This window comes from Schistocerca serialis, chromosome 7, assembly GCF_023864345.2.
Source record: "Schistocerca serialis cubense isolate TAMUIC-IGC-003099 chromosome 7, iqSchSeri2.2, whole genome shotgun sequence".
NCBI classification, from domain to species: domain Eukaryota; kingdom Metazoa; phylum Arthropoda; class Insecta; order Orthoptera; family Acrididae; genus Schistocerca; species Schistocerca serialis.
The window spans coordinates 367,400,518-367,419,165 of NC_064644.1; positions in this window are offsets into that span (position 1 = coordinate 367,400,518).

Genomic DNA, 18,648 nt, shown 5'->3' on the forward strand with positions numbered 1-18,648 from the left:
ACAACTAAGCAGGCAGGTAGAATTCAAGCACATCTGACGCATTTAGGGAATTGCTGGTAGGAACTGGGATGTGTTGTGCTTAGCGATCACGAGAGACTGAAAATTGAGCAGTTGAGTGACTGGGCGACGGACCTGCAGGTTAAGGCGACCTCCCTGTGTTTATAAAGCTGAGATGTAGGCTTGGGCTGGAATTTTTAACCTGTATTCAACACAGTGACGATAATCACCCTGAGGCCGGAAGTCTAGGCAGTTTGCACTTCGATTGCTTTGCTAAGTTATCCAATCCAAGTGTGTGTCTTCTGAATGGTATTTCAGAATTTTCTGTTGATATTTCAAATCAAGTGCTGCAAAGCTTTTGGATGCTTGTGCGGTTTGAGTTACATATTGATGCCTTATGCATACCGCACCATGCCGTCTTGTCGTTGCTTTACCCTACAGCTAAAGGGACATTGGGTAGTCTGGTTTCGGAAACCATGAGATTTCAGGATTCTATAGGGCAGCTCAGGGCTCTCATTATAGGCAGAAAGTTGTCATCGCATATGCGCAGCGAGCTTGGGCGGAAGTATTATTGGCAGGTTCAAGCATCGTGGAAAAAGTTGAGCCAATACGTGGAGCGAAAGCGCAACGCCGCCATAGCCCTTGGTCAGTGTTGGCTATTTAGCGACTTTGTCGCTAGAAATGGCGATTTTTGCCTTCGTCTTAGCGACAAAAAAAAACTTTTAAGCGACAAAAAATATTTAGCGACAAAAATTATTTAGCGACTTTTGGACTACTGAATACAGGTACAACTTATTTTTTTCAGTTATCTGTGTAGTTACTATTTTATTTTTGTAATTTCTTGCGTGTTTGAGTGCCTACTAGACACAACCGTTTATTTTAATAACAGTGTAGTGTACAGTATCGCCGTTCCTATCGACCCTCGTATCGTACAGGCTTTTGTTTGTTTGGTTAGAACAGCTCAGTGTCGGTTAGACCGCCAGTGAGCGAGCACTTCGATTTCCTGCTGCTAATAAGGCGAGTACACCGTTCGCTTGTTACACATTTTTGCGAGCTTCAAACAGGTACAACTTATTTTTTCAGTTATCTGGGTAGTTACTATTTTATTTTTGTAATTTCTTGCGTGTTTGAGTGCCTACTAGACACAACCGTTTATTTTAATAACAGTGTAGTGTACAGTATCGCCGTTGCTATCGACCCTCGTATCGTACAGGCTTTTGTTTGTTTGGTTAGAACAGCTCAGTGTCGGTTAGACCGCCAGTGAGCGAGCACTTCGATTTCCTGCTGCTAATAAGGCGAGTACACCGTTCGCTTGTAGGGTAAACATAGCCATGTGTAGGGACTGTGGTTGTTGTGAGCGGACGCAAGGAGAATTGGCCACTCTTCGGGGGCAGGTGGAGGCTTTGTCTGTTAGGCTCATCGAGCTCGAGGCGCAGGCGTCGGCTCGTAGTGGCGTTGGGGCAACTGTGGTGAGACCTATGCCTACTTCGGTGGCCTTGGAATCACATGGAACCCCTGATGTCGCTGCGTCTTCCGGCAGTGAGCATCTTACCGGTCAGCCATCACTCCAGGGTGAATGGCGGACAGTGGTGGGCTCGCGCGTGCCTGGCCGAAAGGCGAAGGTGGGATCTGGCCGCGTGGCAGCTGCCTTACCCCTTTCCAACAGGTACGGGGTGCTTCCTAGTGGTGATGACATCGTTTCCGAGCCACCACAGGATGCCTCGCCTGTTGGGCCAGTGGCCGATTCTCCGGCAAGGTCCCGACAGTCACAGAGGGCGGGCCTATTAGTTATAGGGAGCTCCAACGTTAGGCGGGTTATGGAGCCCCTTAGGAAAATAGCGGGTAGGTCGGGGAAGAATGCCAGTGTGCACTCGGTGTGCTTGCCGGGGGGTCTCGTCCGTAATGTGGAGGAGGCCCTTCCGGCAGCTATTGAACGCACTGGGTGTGACCGGCTGCAGATAGTAGCACATGTCGGAACGAATGACGCCTGCCGCTTGGGTTCTGAGGCCATCCTTGGTTCCTTCCGGCGGCTGGCTGATTTGGTGAAGACAACCAGCATCGCACGCGGAGTGCAAGCTGAGCTTAATATCTGCAGCATAGTGCCCAGAGTCGATCGCGGTCCTCTGGTTTGGAGCCGTGTGGAGGGTCTAAACCAGAGGCTCAGACGACTCTGCGACTATAATGGTTGCAAATTCATCGACCTCCGTTATTGGGTGGAGAACTGTAGGGCCCCCCTAGACAGGTCAGGCGTGCACTACACACCGGAAGCAGCTACTAGGGTAGCAGAGTACGTGTGGCGTGCACACGGGGGTTTTTTAGGTTAGAGGGACCCCCTCTTGGGCGAAACGATAAAATACCTGACGGCTTACCAGAGAGGACATTATCATCGATGATAAAGAACGTCCGTCCTCAGAGACCAAAAACAGGAAAAGTCAACGTAATATTGGTAAACTGCAGGAGTATCCAGGGCAAGGTTCCTGAATTAGTATCTCTTATTGAAGGAAATAGTGCGCATATAGTATTAGGAACGGAAAGTTGGTTAAAACCGGAAGTGAACAGTAACGAAATCCTAGACACAGAATGGAATATATACCGCAAGGATAGGATAAACGCCAATGGTGGAGGAGTATTTATAGCAGTAAAGAATTCAATAATATCCAGTGAAGTTATTAGCGAATGCGAATGTGAAATAATCTGGGTTAAGTTAAGTATCAAAGGTGGGTCAGATATGATAGTCGGATGCTTCTATAGACCACCTGCATCAGCAACCGTAGTAGTTGAGCGCCTCAGAGAGAACCTGCAGAACGTCGTGAAGAAGTTTCGTGATCATACTATTGTAATAGGGGGAGACTTCAATCTACCAGGTATAGAATGGGATAGTCACACAATCAGAACTGGAGCCAGGGACAGAGACTCTTGTGACATTATCCTGACTGCCTTGTCCGAGAATTACTTCGAGCAGATAGTTAGAGAACCAACTCGTGAAGCTAACGTTTTAGACCTCATAGCAACAAATAGACCGGAACTTTTCGACTCCGTGAATGTAGAAGAGGGTATCAGTGATCATAAGTCAGTGGTTGCATCAATGACTACAAGTGTAATAAGAAATGCCAAGAAAGGAAGGAAAATATATTTGCTTAACAAGAGTGATAGGGCACAAATCGCAGAATATCTGAGTGACCACCATCAAACGTTCATTTCTGAGGAAGAGGATGTGGAACAAAAATGGAAAAAATTCAGAAACATCGTCCAGTACGCCTTAGATAAGTTCGTACCGACTAAGGTCCAAAGCGAGGGGAAAGATCCGCCGTGGTATAACAATCATGTACGAAAGGTACTACGGAAACAAAGAAAGCTTCATCATAGGTTTAAGAGTAGTCGAATCATAGCTGATAAGGAAAAGCTGAACGAAGCGAAAAAGAGCGTAAAGAGAGCAATGAGAGAAGCATTCAACGAATTCGAACATAAAACATTGGCAAACAATCTAAACAAGAACCCTAAAAAGTTTTGGTCATATGTAAAATCGGTAAGCGGATCTAAATCCCCTATTCAGTCACTCGTTGACCACGATGGCACCGAAACAGAGGACGACCGAAGAAAGGCAGAAATACTGAATTCAGTGTTCCGAAACTGTTTCACTGCGGAAAATCGTAACACGGTCCCTGACTTCAGCCGTCGCACGGACGCCAAAATGGAAAATATTGAAATAAACGATATCGGAATTGAAAAACAACTGCTATCACTTAGTAGCGGAAAAGCATCCGGACCAGACGAGATACCCTTAAGATTCTACAGTGATTATGCTAAAGAACTTGCCCCCTTTCTATCAGCAATTTATCGTAGATCGCTGGAAGAACGTAAAGTACCTAGCGACTGGAAGAAAGCGCAGGTCGTTCCCATTTTCAAGAAGGGTCATAAATCAGATGCGAATAATTATAGGCCTATTTCGCTTACGTCAATCTGTTGTAGAATAATGGAACATGTTTTGTGTTCTCGTATTATGACGTTCTTAGATAATACAAATCTCCTTCATCATAACCAACATGGATTCCGCAAACAGAGATCATGTGAAACCCAGCTCGCCCTATTTGTCCAAGAAATTCACAGTGCCGTAGACACTGGCGAGCAGATTGATGCCGTATTCCTGGACTTCAGGAAGGCATTTGATACGGTTCCGCACTTACGTTTAGTGAAAAAAATACGAGCTTACGGAATATCGGAACAGGTTTGTGATTGGATTCAGGATTTCCTAGAAGAAAGAACACAACATGTCATTCTTAACGGTTCAAAATCTGCAGATGTAGAGGTAATTTCGGGAGTACCGCAGGGAAGCGTGATAGGACCTTTATTGTTTACAATATACATAAATGACTTAGTTGACAACATCGGTAGCTCCGTGAGGCTATTTGCAGATGACACGGTTGTCTACAAGAAAGTAGCAACATCAGAAGACTCGTACGTACTCCAGGAGGACCTGCAGAGGATTAATGCATGGTGCGACAGCTGGCAGCTTTCCCTAAACGTAGATAAATGTAATATAATGCGCATACATAGGGGCAGAAATCCATTCCAGTACGATTATGCCATAGGTGGTAAATCATTGGAAGCGGTAACGACCGTAAAATACTTAGGAGTTACTATCCGGAGCGATCTGAAGTGGAATGATCACATAAAACAAATAGTGGGAAAAGCAGGCGCCAGGTTGAGATTCATAGGAAGAATTCTAAGAAAATGTGACTCATCGACGAAAGAAGTAGCTTACAAAACGCTTGTTCGTCCGATTCTTGAGTATTGCTCATCAGTATGGGACCCTTACCAGGTTGGATTAATAGAAGAGATAGACATGATCCAGCGAAAAGCAGCGCGATTCGTCATGGGGACATTTAGTCAGCGCGAGAGCGTTACGGAGATGCTGAACAAGCTCCAGTGGCGGACACTTCAAGAAAGGCGTTACGCAATACGGAGGGGTTTATTATCGAAATTACGAGAGAGCACATTCCGGGAAGAGATGGGCAACATATTACTACCGCCCACATATATCTCGCGTAATGATCACAACGAAAAGATCCGAGAAATTAGAGCAAATACGGAGACTTACAAGCAGTCGTTCTTTCCACGCACAATTCGTGAATGGAACAGGGAAGGGGGGATCAGATAGTGGTACAATAAGTACCCTCCGCCACACACCGTAAGGTGGCTCGCGGAGTATAGATGTAGATGTAGATACTTTTGAAGTACAAATCAAAACTATTTTGGGCCAGTATTTTCATTAACAAAACTAAGATATTAACTATAGAATGGGTACTACACTGACTTTGTTCTAGATTTACTAAGTTAAATTAAGTTCTTAGCAGATCATGCAGCATTGTTCAGCATTTAGTAAACCTGAATGTGGGAATTGCCTACAGAGTAAGAAAACCTTGACTATCGAACAATTCATTATTCATTACCCACTTGCCTCGTATCGTCGGTTGCGTATCGATCTATAATTCTTCAACTTTTGAACTCCCTTTATTGTTCGAATTGACAAAGACATACGTAATATTAAGTATAATAAAATACATTTCTGTCCAGCAACCTCTAATTTTTCGAAATGTTAACTCGCAGTCAAATTATTACCACAAGCACGGTGGTAACGCAAAAACAATTCGGTTGGGGTATCTCAGATATTATTACGTTTCAAACAATGAACAATAGGACTGATATCGAGTTACCGAGTGAGTAGATTGTTATATAACCTCTAGTTCGCCTGAATTTTAATGTATTTTCAGTGAACATAAATTGGTGAAACTTATGTTGTGGTGGCTTGCACAAAGGATTTACCGCAGAAGAAGAAGCAGTACGCTCATAAATATGCTTGGGAAGTAGAACCTGAATTCAATGTGTGGTTGAAACCAGTCGTTGGAGACTTATCGAAGTTAAGATGTCAAGTATGTGCAACAGAGTTTAATGCTAAATTGTGTGATATTAGAAAGCATTCGAAAACTATTAAGCATAAACAAAAAATTGATTAAAAGAACTCAAACCACCTTACCTGTGAAAATTGTTCCGAAAACTACAGTTACAATAGCAAACAGAGCGGAAGGCGCCCTTTCTTTATTTATTGCTGAACATTGTTCTACTTTAGCTGTAGATCACTTAGGAATACTGTGCAAAAAGGTGTCTGAGGGCGCTAAAATCATGCAATTACATCGTACAAAGTGCACTAACATTATAACTGAAGTTTTGGCTCCATATTTTACACACTCATTTGTTGATGATATAGGTAACCAAAAATAGAGTGTACTAATAGATGAATCCACAGATGTATCAATATCTAAAATGCTAGGTAACGTTATAAGGGTACTAAAGTGTAAACAACCAAACCATTAGATCAGCATTTCTCAAACTCACTGTAGTAGAAACTGAAGATGCAAGAAATCTGGTTGCTGACCTTGTGAATTCTTTAAAAGATCTCAAACTTCCAGTCGCTAATATGGTAGGAACTGGCACAGATAATGCTTCTGCAATGTTTGGAATAAACAATGGGCTTTTCGAACAACTCAAGAGAGAATATGGTTTGAAGCATTTGGTATTGATCCGTTGCATTTGTCACTCTCTTCAGCTTGCAGTTTCGCACGCCTCAGTGAATACCATACCTAGAAACAAAGAGTTTCTTGTACGGGAAACCAACAATAGGTTCTCCATTTCACCCAAAAGACAAGAGGAATATAAAAAGGTTTACGAGACAATAAATTATGGAAAACAGCCACTAAAATTTTTTAAGGACTGTGCAATACGTTGGCTTTCAATTGAACCAGAAATACGAAGAATTCTGGAGCAGTGGTAAGAACTAAAGCTACATTTTTCACTTGCCATGGTTCAAGACAATTGTTATACCGCTGATATTTTGTACAAGATGTATTGTGATGACTCAAATCATCTTTACATGTTTTACCTTAAACATGCTTTAAAAGACGTACAAATAGCAATAAAAAGTTTTGGAGGAGAAGTCAATGACAACACTAAATTACTAGATACACTTGTATTTCTCGTGCACTCACTCGGAAAACACAGTTTTTCCAACTGTTGATTTGTTGACAACACCAGTTGCAAGCGAATGTATGTACACAAATCCGAACCTTGGCTTTATGTTTGAACAGAATTTGTCTGAGTCAAGTTTGTCTGAAGAAAATAAAGTTTATTTGAAGAAGAGATGCATTCAGTTTAGTCTGAAACTCATAAAAGAAATTCAACAAAGACTGCCAAGTATCGTTACGATCCTGAAAAAAATGCCAATGCTAAACGTTGAAGAAACACTAAAAGTGAATAAAAATATTGCTGTAGCGGATGTAGCCAAAGAATTGGGTTTTAGTGGCGATTTCATAGACGGTATGCTGCAAGAATGGCATAATATCAACTTCATTAGGTGGAATAACTCTACTAACATTGTTCGATTTTGGTGTGAGGTTTTGCAGTATAAAAATGGCGCCGGGGAGAATCCTTTTTCTTTGATTGCACAGGTAGGAATGACTGTTCTATGCCTATCACATTGAAAGGCAGAAGTGGGAAGAATATTGAGTTCTATAAACATTATAAAAACTAAACAACGTAACAGATTATCGTTAAAGGCAATTAATGCTTTGATCATATCGAGAGACCAGCTGATGAAACACAATTAAGATTGTGCATCTTTTGACATACCGTTAGACGTATTGGAGCTTATTGGAACGAACAAAAGTTACTCTTTTGCGACAAAACCAATCGAACTGCAACATCATCTTTCGAGCGACGTTCAACCCTCTACACCAATTACGGTTCTGTCACAGCATGAAACAGAAAAGTTATTCGATCTTCTGAGTGAGACGATGACTAGTTCACACACCGGTATGTATACATTTTGTAGCCTAATTTGAGTTCTTGCTTTCTTTTGTTACAAATATAGTTGTATATTTCTAGTATATTTGACTACTGTGATTGAAACAACAATTTATGTGCTGCGTCAGTTATGATAACATATTTAATTAAACGTTAGCGTATTTTATATGTATGTTGTTGCAAGCGATGCGATATTTAATTATGACAATATAACAATTACGTATGAGACAGTTTTTATTAATATTTTATTACCCCCCCCCCCATAGTTAAATCAGTTTTAGCGACTTTTGATACTGAATCTAGCTACTCGGGTTTCTTAGAGTTGGCAACACTGCCCCTGGTATGTCCGTTATCGAGTCTGATAGCGTTTCTGGCGACTTAGGAGGCGTCCGCAATGAGGATCGATCACGTTTGGTGTTTGCTCGCTGTTCCACCAACTTTATTGAATTTCAGTAACAAGCAGAGTCTATTGATCACTCACTTTTGCTGATTAGTAGCGTAGGTTTATGTTGATTCAGCACTGGTGCCTTCAGTTTTCATGGTTGAGAAACCCGCTCTCAAATTTTATTCACTTGCACAGGATTTTTTGTTGTGTCGCACACGACCATCTGATACGCGAGTGTACGGCTGTGCGGGCCCGTTGCCTAAAAGCTGAAGCCATGGAGGGGGATGGGGTGAGGAGAGGGTTCGTGTGTGTCGGAGTGGGTCAAACCCTTGGTGTGCACGTATTCATGCGGCGACAACATCGTCTTCCCTTATGTTTGTGCCCACATTAGACACAAACCTCTACTCGAATTATTGGCCTCCATTAGTTAGGTCTCGTTATTAGAATCTAAGTGGTATATGGAGTTCAGCCATTTGAGTAAATTATCTCCCGTGCGCCCCTGCCGTCAGGGACGTCAGGTGGTCAATGGGGAAAAGTGGACTCTACTTGGGGAGGTGTGTGGCCGCTTGTCCATTTCCTATTTCTCCTGCCCGATCACTCTCCTGGTTGTAAAGGACGTAGCAGTTAATCTGTTGTTTGGCTGAGATCTTATTCGAAGGATGGGGTAGGTCCTTGACTTTGCAAGTTATAGCTTCTTGAAATTTTCGCCGGGTGAGAAGATAGCCTTCTCGCCGTCCTAGTGTAATTAATCCTATAAGTTGCGGGAATGGGGAGTTAGACTTGGCTCATCTTCAGTCGGAGAAGGCCACGTGTTCATTGGGTCTGGTGGGGGAGTTTCTTGATGTTTTGTCTAACAGGTCAGAAGTGACTAGTGTGATCCAATATGACATACGTCTGACTGATGATGTTCCTGTTAAGCAATCTCCTTATCAACTTTCGTCCCCCAAAATAAAAATCTTGATTTATAAGCTGGCTAATATGGTGCAGGTGGGGGGAATTAATCCTTCTACTTCTCCTTATGCCTCACCGATTTCTCTTGTCCCCAAGGTTCAGGATCAGGACTATAGGCCAGTCGTGAATTACAGGCTGCTGGATAAAAAGGCTCTTGTAGAGTCAGTCCCCTTGCTCATTCTTCTCAACTGTTTCACTTGATTTTCTGGGACAAAGTGATTCAGTTGAATAAAGCCTATTATCAGATCCCTCTTACCGAAAAATCTAAGCACGACAAGGCTCTTGGCACTGACTGGAACCTCTGTGACTTGGCCCTCGGAGCCACTGTTCTCTCTCATTTGGTGGATCACATCTTGAGGAATTTGAAGTTCGTCTGTGCATTTAACTGCCTGGACGATGTGGTCATTGACAGAGGTTCATTTGAGGAACACCATTCTCAACATAGACAGGTTTTGTCGAACTTTCGAGACTCTGGGTTAAACATAATTCCCTCTAAGATTACTCTCACGAGGCGTCAGGTTTCATTTTTGGGTCATCTAGTTTCCAGAGATGGTATTAGTATCGACCAAGACCGAACGAATTACTTGAAGAGGTTCCCCCAACCGAGGACTAGGAAGGAGTTGGAATGACCAACTATTTCGACTGGTTCGTTCCCAACTTTGTTCGGTTTGCTGCAACTCTTAATAATCTCCCCAGGAAGGGAGAAAATTTTAATCAGGTGAAAGCCAACAGTGTGTCTTTGAAACTATTAGGACTGCCATCACGAACCCTGAAGTGTTGGCGGTGCTCGATCTTAGCAAGAGATTTATTGTACAGACCGACACGTCCATCGCACAGTTTCCTGCGGTTCTCCTCCAGGAGGATCAAGGTCAAACACACCCTTTAGCTTTTCTGTCAAGCACCCTCTCTGGCCCTAAGTAGAAGTTTTCCATGTATGAATAAGAGGCATTGGCCGTTCTGTCCATCCTATAAAAATTTCAGTTCTATCTGGGACCAATAATCAGGCGTTAAGTTGGGTCCTGGTCACCAGAGTGGAGAGTTGGGTGGTACGGATTTTGGCATTTCATTTTAAGGTGCCCCACATTAAAGGTTCCGACAGTCAGGTAGCCGATGCTCTCAGCCACTTGTTTGAGGAGAACGATACCACTGAGGGAGACCAAGACCATGGATCTGATGATCTTGCTTGTACTGTTCTGAGCGAACTGCCCCAATTATTTGCCGATCTTCAAATTAAGCAGGACCAGGACTCATTGTGGGTACCTATTAGGAGACAGTTGTCGTCCAGGAAGGAGGTGGCGCGGTTTTCACTGAAGAACGGTACATTGTGTAAACAAGTGAGAGAACTAAGGGAATTCAGTTAGTACCCTCCATCCTTCATTACTTCCACAGATCGTTGGTGGCTGGGTATTTAGGCTTGTACAAGATCATGTCGAAGATACGATGTCACCTCACCTGGCTGTCACTGTACACGGTATCTGGCGTTCCGGAATTTGGTTGGTGAGTGCGACTCTTGTAAAAGGGAGAAACAGCAACTACCCACCGAGCGTTTATTACCTACGCCTGATTTATCCTACGGATAAAACCTTTAGTGATTTTGTGGGACCCCTTCCCCGTACTAAGAAAGGAAACTGTTGTGTCCTTCTGGTCGTTGACGCGTTTTTGCGATTTGTTTAGCTCGTTCCTAGCCCTGGGGTGCTGCTGCTGTTACTGGGGGAGATCTAACCAACATCTACTCCTTGTGTGGCCATCTAAGGCTCTGGTAATCGACAATGCTCTGAAGTTCGTTGTTAAGCAATTTAAACAGTTCTGTTTTCACAAAGGAATTACGTATGTCACTACCACGCCATATTTTCCTCAAGCGTCCTTCGCCGAAAGATTGAACCTCCATCTTAAGCCGGCCTTTGTTCAAATGGCTCTGAGCACTATGGGACTTAACATCTGAGGTCATCAATCCCCTACAACTTAGAACTACTTAAACCTAACTAACCTAAGAACATCACACACATCCATGCCCGAGGCAGAATTCGAACATGCGACCGTAAAGGTTGCGCGGCTCCAGACTGAAGCGCCTAGAACCGCTCAGCCACACCGGCCGGCAAGCCGGGCTTTGTCATGTACCATGCTAAGACCACGAGTAAATAGGATATTACCGTCCCTTGGTACAACTTCGCATTTAACTACGATCAACACGAAGCATTGAAAGGTGTTGCTGCCGCTGTTAGTACCCCTGAATGCTACAGTATTTCACCTAGTCAATTTTCAAGTAATTTTAAGAGGTGTTAAGCTTGTAACTTGTATGTTTACTAACTTTTGGGATGGGTTAATATTGCCTAAACACTATGCTTTCTCGTTTGTAGTGTCATTTGGGCAGATTACTGTTCCCTTCTGATGTGTTTCAGCAGGGTAGTTTTGGCATCAGAAGACGCATTATTGTTTCCTGGACCCGGAGAAGAGGTTTTCTTCCAGCTATGACGACACTTTCGTCGTCGCAGGACGTCTAGGTTGGCCCGCAATCAGGCGTCTCTACCAGGTACCTTGTGTTGGCTGAAGTTAAGTAAATTTGATTAGTTAATACGTGCCACGGCGGATGGTCGCCCATTAATTCCGGAACTGTTGATCTATTCAATATTGTGACTCAAGCAAGCACTTTCGCTCTGGAGTGTGTCCTGCAAGTTCGAAGTTCCTTGTCAGTATATTTTCTCTTTAACTACTTGTTTAAACCTTGCACCCTTATTGCTATTTTTGGAGCTTGTTAAGTTTTAAAGCCCTTTACTTATCAGTTTGAACTCTTGAGATTTTCCTTTTTAATACATAGTCTTTTGCTAACTCTATTCATTGTGAAACCGTATTGCTTGTTGCACGTCGGCTGTGATGGCTGTCTGCTATAATTTGCCACCGTTCTTGTATTTAGGGTGACTACAAGTTCATTTAAGGATCATCGTTAATATTTCTGTTGGTTTGTACCAGGTGGGAGACACATTTCAGTTGTATGTGTTCCAAGCTTTTCTTGTATTTTGGGTGACTGTATATTTTATTGCTTGAGGTATTTTATTAGGGTCTGTGAATTGTGAAGGGCTTTCTATCAGTCGCCATCAGTGGCATAACTTGTTGTGCTTTATCATCTTGCATTGCTGTGGACCCTGGAGGAGAACAGATTTTGATTCTCACGCTCGCACAGTTAACGCTGGCTACTGGTCCGGACGAACGGTGTACTTGACTAATGCTGTTTTCAATAGCTTACACGCCTCTCAGACAAACAGAAGCTAAACGATGTCAAAGTTAGCGTAAGGAGGACTATGCGTGAAGCGTTCATTGAATTCGAAAGTAAAATTCTATGTACCGACTTGACAGAAAATCCTAGGAAGTTCTGGTCTTACGTTAAATCAGTAAGTGGCTCGAAACAGCATATCCAGACACTACGGGATGATGATGGCATTGAAACAGAGGATGACACGCGTAAAGCTGAAATACTAAACACCTTTTTCCAAAGCTGTTTCACAGAGGAAGACCGCACTGCAGTTCCTTCTCTAAATCCTCGCACAAACGAAAAAATGGTTGACATCGAAATAAGTGTCCAAGGAATAGAAAAGCAACTGGAATCACTCAATAGAGGAAAGTCCACTGGACCTGACGGGATACCAATTCGATTCTACACAGAGTACGCGAAAGAACTTGCCCCCCTTCTAACAGCCGTGTACCGCAAGTCTCTAGAGGAACGGAGGGTTCCAAATGATTGGAAAAGAGCACAGATAGTCCCAGTCTTCAAGAAGGGTCGTCGAGCAGATGCGCAAAACTATAGACCTATATCTCTTACGTCGATCTCTTGTAGAATTTTAGAACATGTTTTTTGCTCGCGTATCATGTCATTTCTGGAAACCCAGAATCTACTATGTAGGAATCAACATGGATTCCGGAAACAGCGATCGTGTGAGACCCAACTCGCTTTATTTGTTCATGAGACCCAGAAAATATTAGATACAGGCTCCCAGGTAGATGCTATTTTTCTTGACTTCCGGAAGGCGTTCGATACAGTTCCGCACTGTCGCCTGATAAACAAAGTAAGAGCCTACGGAATATCAGACCAGCTGTGTGGCTGGATTGAAGAGTTTTTAGCAAACAGAACACAGCATGTTGTTATCAATGGAGAGACGTCTACAGACGTTAAAGTAACCTCTGGCGTGCCACAGGGGAGTGTTATGGGACCATTGCTTTTCACAATATATATAAATGACCTAGTAGATAGTGTCGGAAGTTCCATGCGGCTTTTCGCGGATGATGCTGTAGTATATAGAGAAGTTGCTGCATTAGAAAATTGTAGCGAAATACAGGAAGATCTGCAGCGGATAGGCACTTGGTGCAGGGAGTGGCAACTGACCCTTAACATAGACAAATGTAATGTATTGCGAATACATAGAAAGAAGGATCCTTTATTGTATGATTATATGATAGCGGGACAAACACTGGTAGCAGTTACTTCTGTAAAATATCTGGGAGTGTGCGTACGGAACGATTTGAAGTGGAATGATCATATAAAATTAATTGTTGGTAAGGCGGGTACCAGGTTGAGATTCATTGGGAGAGTGCTTAGAAAATGTAGTCCATCAACAAAGGAGGTGGCTTACAAAACACTCGTTCGACCTATACTTGAGTATTGCTCATCAGTGTGGGATCCGTACCAGGTCGGGTTGACGGAGGAGATAGAGAAGATCCAAAGAAGAGCGGCGCGTTTTGTCACCGGGTTATTTGGTAACCGTGATAGCGTTACGGAGATGTTTAATAAACTCAAGTGGCAGACTCTGCAAGAGAGGCGCTCTGCATCGCGGTGTAGCTTGCTCGCCAGGTTTCGAGAGGGTGCGTTTCTGGATGAGGTATCGAATATATTGCTTCCCCCTACTTATACCTCCCGAGGAGATCACGAATGTAAAATTAGAGAGATTAGAGCGCGCACGGAGGCTTTCAGACAGTCGTTCTTCCCGCGAACCATACGCGACTGGAACAGGAATGGGAGGTAATGACAGTGGCACGTAAAGTGCCCTCCGCCACACACCGTTGGGTGGCTTGCGGAGTATCAATGTAGATGTAGATGTACTCTCTATGAATCTGAAGAAGTAGTATTAAATATTAATCGATCTTTTTCACGATTTCCGCAGCTCGTGGTCATGCGGTAGTGTTCTCGCTTCCCGCACCCGCGTTCCCGGGTTCGATTCCCAGCGGGGTCAGGGATTTTCTCTGCCTCGTGATGACTGGGTGTTGTGTGATGTCCTTAGGTTAGTTAGGTTTAAGTAGTTCTAAGTTATAGGGGACTGATCACCATTGATGTTAAGTCCCATAGTGCTCAGAGCCATCTGAACCATTTTTTTTTCACAATTTGTTAATCAAATTCTGTGGATAAGACAACCATAGTGTTAAAATTTCAAATCAATATGTTCAGTATTTTCTGGGATATAGATTTGTACCTAAATCATATAATAACCGTGCTTCCATTTTGAAACCTGGTCAGGTACTGTAATTTACTGATTTTTGGTATCAATAAAAACTACAACCGAGAGTACAGATTCATATAATCTGATTTTCTGAAATTTTCTTCAGGTTCGTTACCACAGATTTCTGACGTAGTTAAAACGACGTTGGAAATTTATCATTTTGTTGTGATTTGTTCGTTTGGGTGTTTTGGAGAGACTGAAAGAGTTACTGGAGGATATACACATCATGAGAATGTGATGTTTTATTAAAATATGTAAATGCAATCTTGAGAAAGTTGTTGTGCAGTAGAAGAATTTGTGACGTATGTCTGAGTGAATTTGATTTTGTAAAAGGCAGATAGAAAGGGCGTTGAGTATGAAATTTATTACTAAATTATTCTTATTTACATAGAGTCTAGTGAACGACTGAATGTTAACTCGCAAGTAGTTGTGGGCCAGTGACTGTTCAGAATTTAATGGTTGGCTACACTGTATATCCATATTCATAGAACCCACAGCAGACAGACCACGCATACATAGCAGACGACCCACATTCACACTTGCAGATGATACTTAGAGTGATAATATTGATCTTCCCTGAGTGTCGGAAGGGCACGCGGGTGCTTTTTGAGTATACAACTATTGTGTCACATGGAGCACTTATATAATCTTCCCCTTCTGATAAAAAAAATAGCAGTAAGTGTCCTTGCATTGGAAGGGCACTTTCAAAAATTTTTCTAATCATAGTGACAAGAGCTGTGTCAAGCAAATATGTGATTAACCACTATTTTTAAGTACACAAAATCCTAATCATCTAATATATAGAACATAATATATGGACATTATTAACTATTAAGAAATTACTCCCCTTCAGTGAATATCGACACAATCCTACGCAGTAACATATAGGCCAATGCCCTTCTTAAACATCATTATGGAAACATACTTGATTTTATTCAGCATTTAAGCTGAACAACAGTCTTTTCATCTATTACCTAGGCCAAGCATTCCGTTTCAAACGGTATGTAGGTGAGTGCAATTTGAAATTATTAACAAAGACATGATCATTTCCTACATTTTTAAGATTCGAAATCTCAAGAATCTTTCACATACACGTGTACAAATACTTAATTCTCACAAAACATGTATACAAGTCGATAATCAACTTTTGGCCACTCTAATTATTAATATCTTTTCGTATATGTGTCCTCCTTTGAAATAATCTACCAGACAGAGGGAAACATATAAAATCATTAAACTTGAAAAATTTAAACAAATTACGTGAGAAACTTAACCAAGATCAGTTCATATAACATTCCCAAGCTTAGTTTGGCACTTCACCAATATCTTCTTTTTTTTTATTCGCAAAGAAATATGATTGAAATTTCTGAGATTATAACATAAAGTCGTTAAAATTCTTTTAAGTTTCATTACTGAACCTCGCATTAATGTGGTAAAGCCCTTTCTGTAACAATAGTCCATATTTTCTTTAGTTAGAAAACAAAAGATCAGTTTGAAAGCAGTATTTCTTTTTCACTACAACAATCATCACAGGTTTTAAGAAATCCGTCTGTCATTAACCTAAGTATATTTCAGAAAAGTTACATAAAGACAATATGCGTATAAAATTCCTCCTGCTGTGAAAAAAGAAACATACGCTCTACCTCTGTTAAATGCATGGCCCTTTCAGGCACTTTTATAAACTTTATTGCTGGGCTACAGGCATTTGGAGGACATCCGTGTTGTGCTACTTGGCCGGGGTGGGGGGGGGGGGGGAGGGGGGGACGTGCTGGTGCAAGGGACTGTTGACTGTCCCTCTGTCACACACATCAACTACTTGCCTCAGGCCTCTCCCCACGATTTGGCAGCAGCTCATCTGAACCTGTGGTGCCCCGTGTTTACAGCCACACCAGGACATACATTTCCGCTTCAGGTGAGCGTCGACCGCCGGGCCAGGATGAACTCACCCCAGCTATCATCGCCTCTTTCCGCGTCGCGAGTGCCTGGTCCTGTCTGGCTGACATCTCTTAGTAATGTGGCCTTTTCAGCAAGTGTTGTGCTGACAGCCACAACTCATGACGTCATCCCCTCGGTAGCGTCATTCCCCTTTGTTCTTCCCTCAGTCCCGCTATTCCTGATATTTCTGTTGATTCGGTACTGCAGATGTTGTGGGTGTGGTGGTGTTACTGACACGTCACCGCTGGTGCGACGCCTCTTGCATGCACCCGTCCCTCTTCGCTCATCCATCCTGCCGCATCACAACGCCAGACCCAGGGTAAGTCAATCTCACCTAAACCGGATGCTTCAGTCTTCCATTTTGTAATTGTCCACGGCTGTCAAGCCGCCAGCGCTTCGCCTTACGGGCCGTTTGTACGGACTGCCCGTGACCATTTGATGTTTCTGAGCGACTCCCTCTGTGTTGCGGGGGGGGGGGGGGCACGTCGTCTGTCTTTGTTGGCGCTTAGCATGCCCCTGTGTTGCTTGTGCTACTCTCAGTCGCCTGGAGTGGCGCCGCTTGCGCCGGATGGGGGGGAGGGCCCACGTTATCGCCTCCAGTCGTCGCGGTCAGTGTTCATGTCCATTATAATTATCCGGGCTGTTATGCCGTGGTCGGTTGATGAATTCTGTGGCGGACCATTATCAATATGTCCAAACGTTCGTTATCTGTTATCTGACGATGAGACGTCTGTGCTTGCCAAGGGAGGAAATTTTGCTGTTAGTCCGCGTTTTGTGCCCACGGAAGAAATTATAGCCAGTGTAGAAGCAGGAATTCGCAGTGTGGATTCTGTAACAGCTGAAGAAATCCGTATAGAAACAGTGAGAATATTAGCCAATGCAAAACCGCCGAAAAGTAATATAACTGTGGGTGAGAGAAGAGCTTAAAAACTCCTGAATGACGGCGATGGTATTTTGGTTCTCCCAGATGACAAAGGAAGTGCAACGGTGGTTATGGATGTGGCCAACTACCAGAGTAAAATTACTGATCTACTGGATCCGCAAGCATATAGGAAGCTGAATAAGGACCCCACTAACAACGTTCTCAGAACTTTGTCGCGGTTAATAAAAAAGTCCTCCATTGAAGAGAGTCCACAGAAAGGTCTCTGAAATTCAGTTTCGCTACCACCGAGGCTTCATGGATTGTCCAAAATTCATAAAGAGAATGTGCCGTTAAGACCGATACTAAGTGCCATTGGTTCGCCCACCTACTCGTTAGCCAAGTTTTTGACTACGCTGTTAAAACCACATGTGGGCCGTTCGGACTCATATATAAAGAATTCGACACATTTCATCAGCAGATTGAATGGCATAGTGGTCCAGCCGGAGGACATATTGGTCAGCTTCTATGTGGTATCGCTGTTTACCATGCTCCCACTTAATGATGTATTGGAACAGCTGGATCGAATTTTTCCTGCCGACATTTCAGAACTGTTTAAGTTTGTTGGACGACCACATATTACAAGTGGAATGAACAGTTTTATGAGCAAACAGATGGCGTAGTTATGGGAAGCCCCATAAGTCCCGTAATTGCAAACTTCTTTTAGGAGAAATTCGAAGAACAGGCCTTAGGTACTGCCAAAAAAAACCAAATGTATGGTTCCGATACGTGGATGACACGTTTGTGCTGTGGAGACATGGCAGGGAGGAACTAAGCCGGTTCCACGAACATGTGAACAGTATCAACTCGAGAATATAGTTTACAATGGAGGAGGGGGTAGACGGCAAATTACATTTCCTCAACGCGCTTGCTTTTAGAAACGAAAATGGTAGTTTGGGCCACTCAGTATACAGCAAACCCACGCACACGGACCGTTATTTGCACCGGGATTCGAACCACCACCCACAGTAGAAGCGGGGTGTTATCAAGACGTTAGCGGACAGAGCTAGAAATATTTGTGAACCTGAGTTGCTCGATGCTGAGATAGAACATCTCCACAATGCATTAATGAAGAACGGATATTCGTCCGCCGAAATAAAACGTGCGTTGAGGCAGCCACG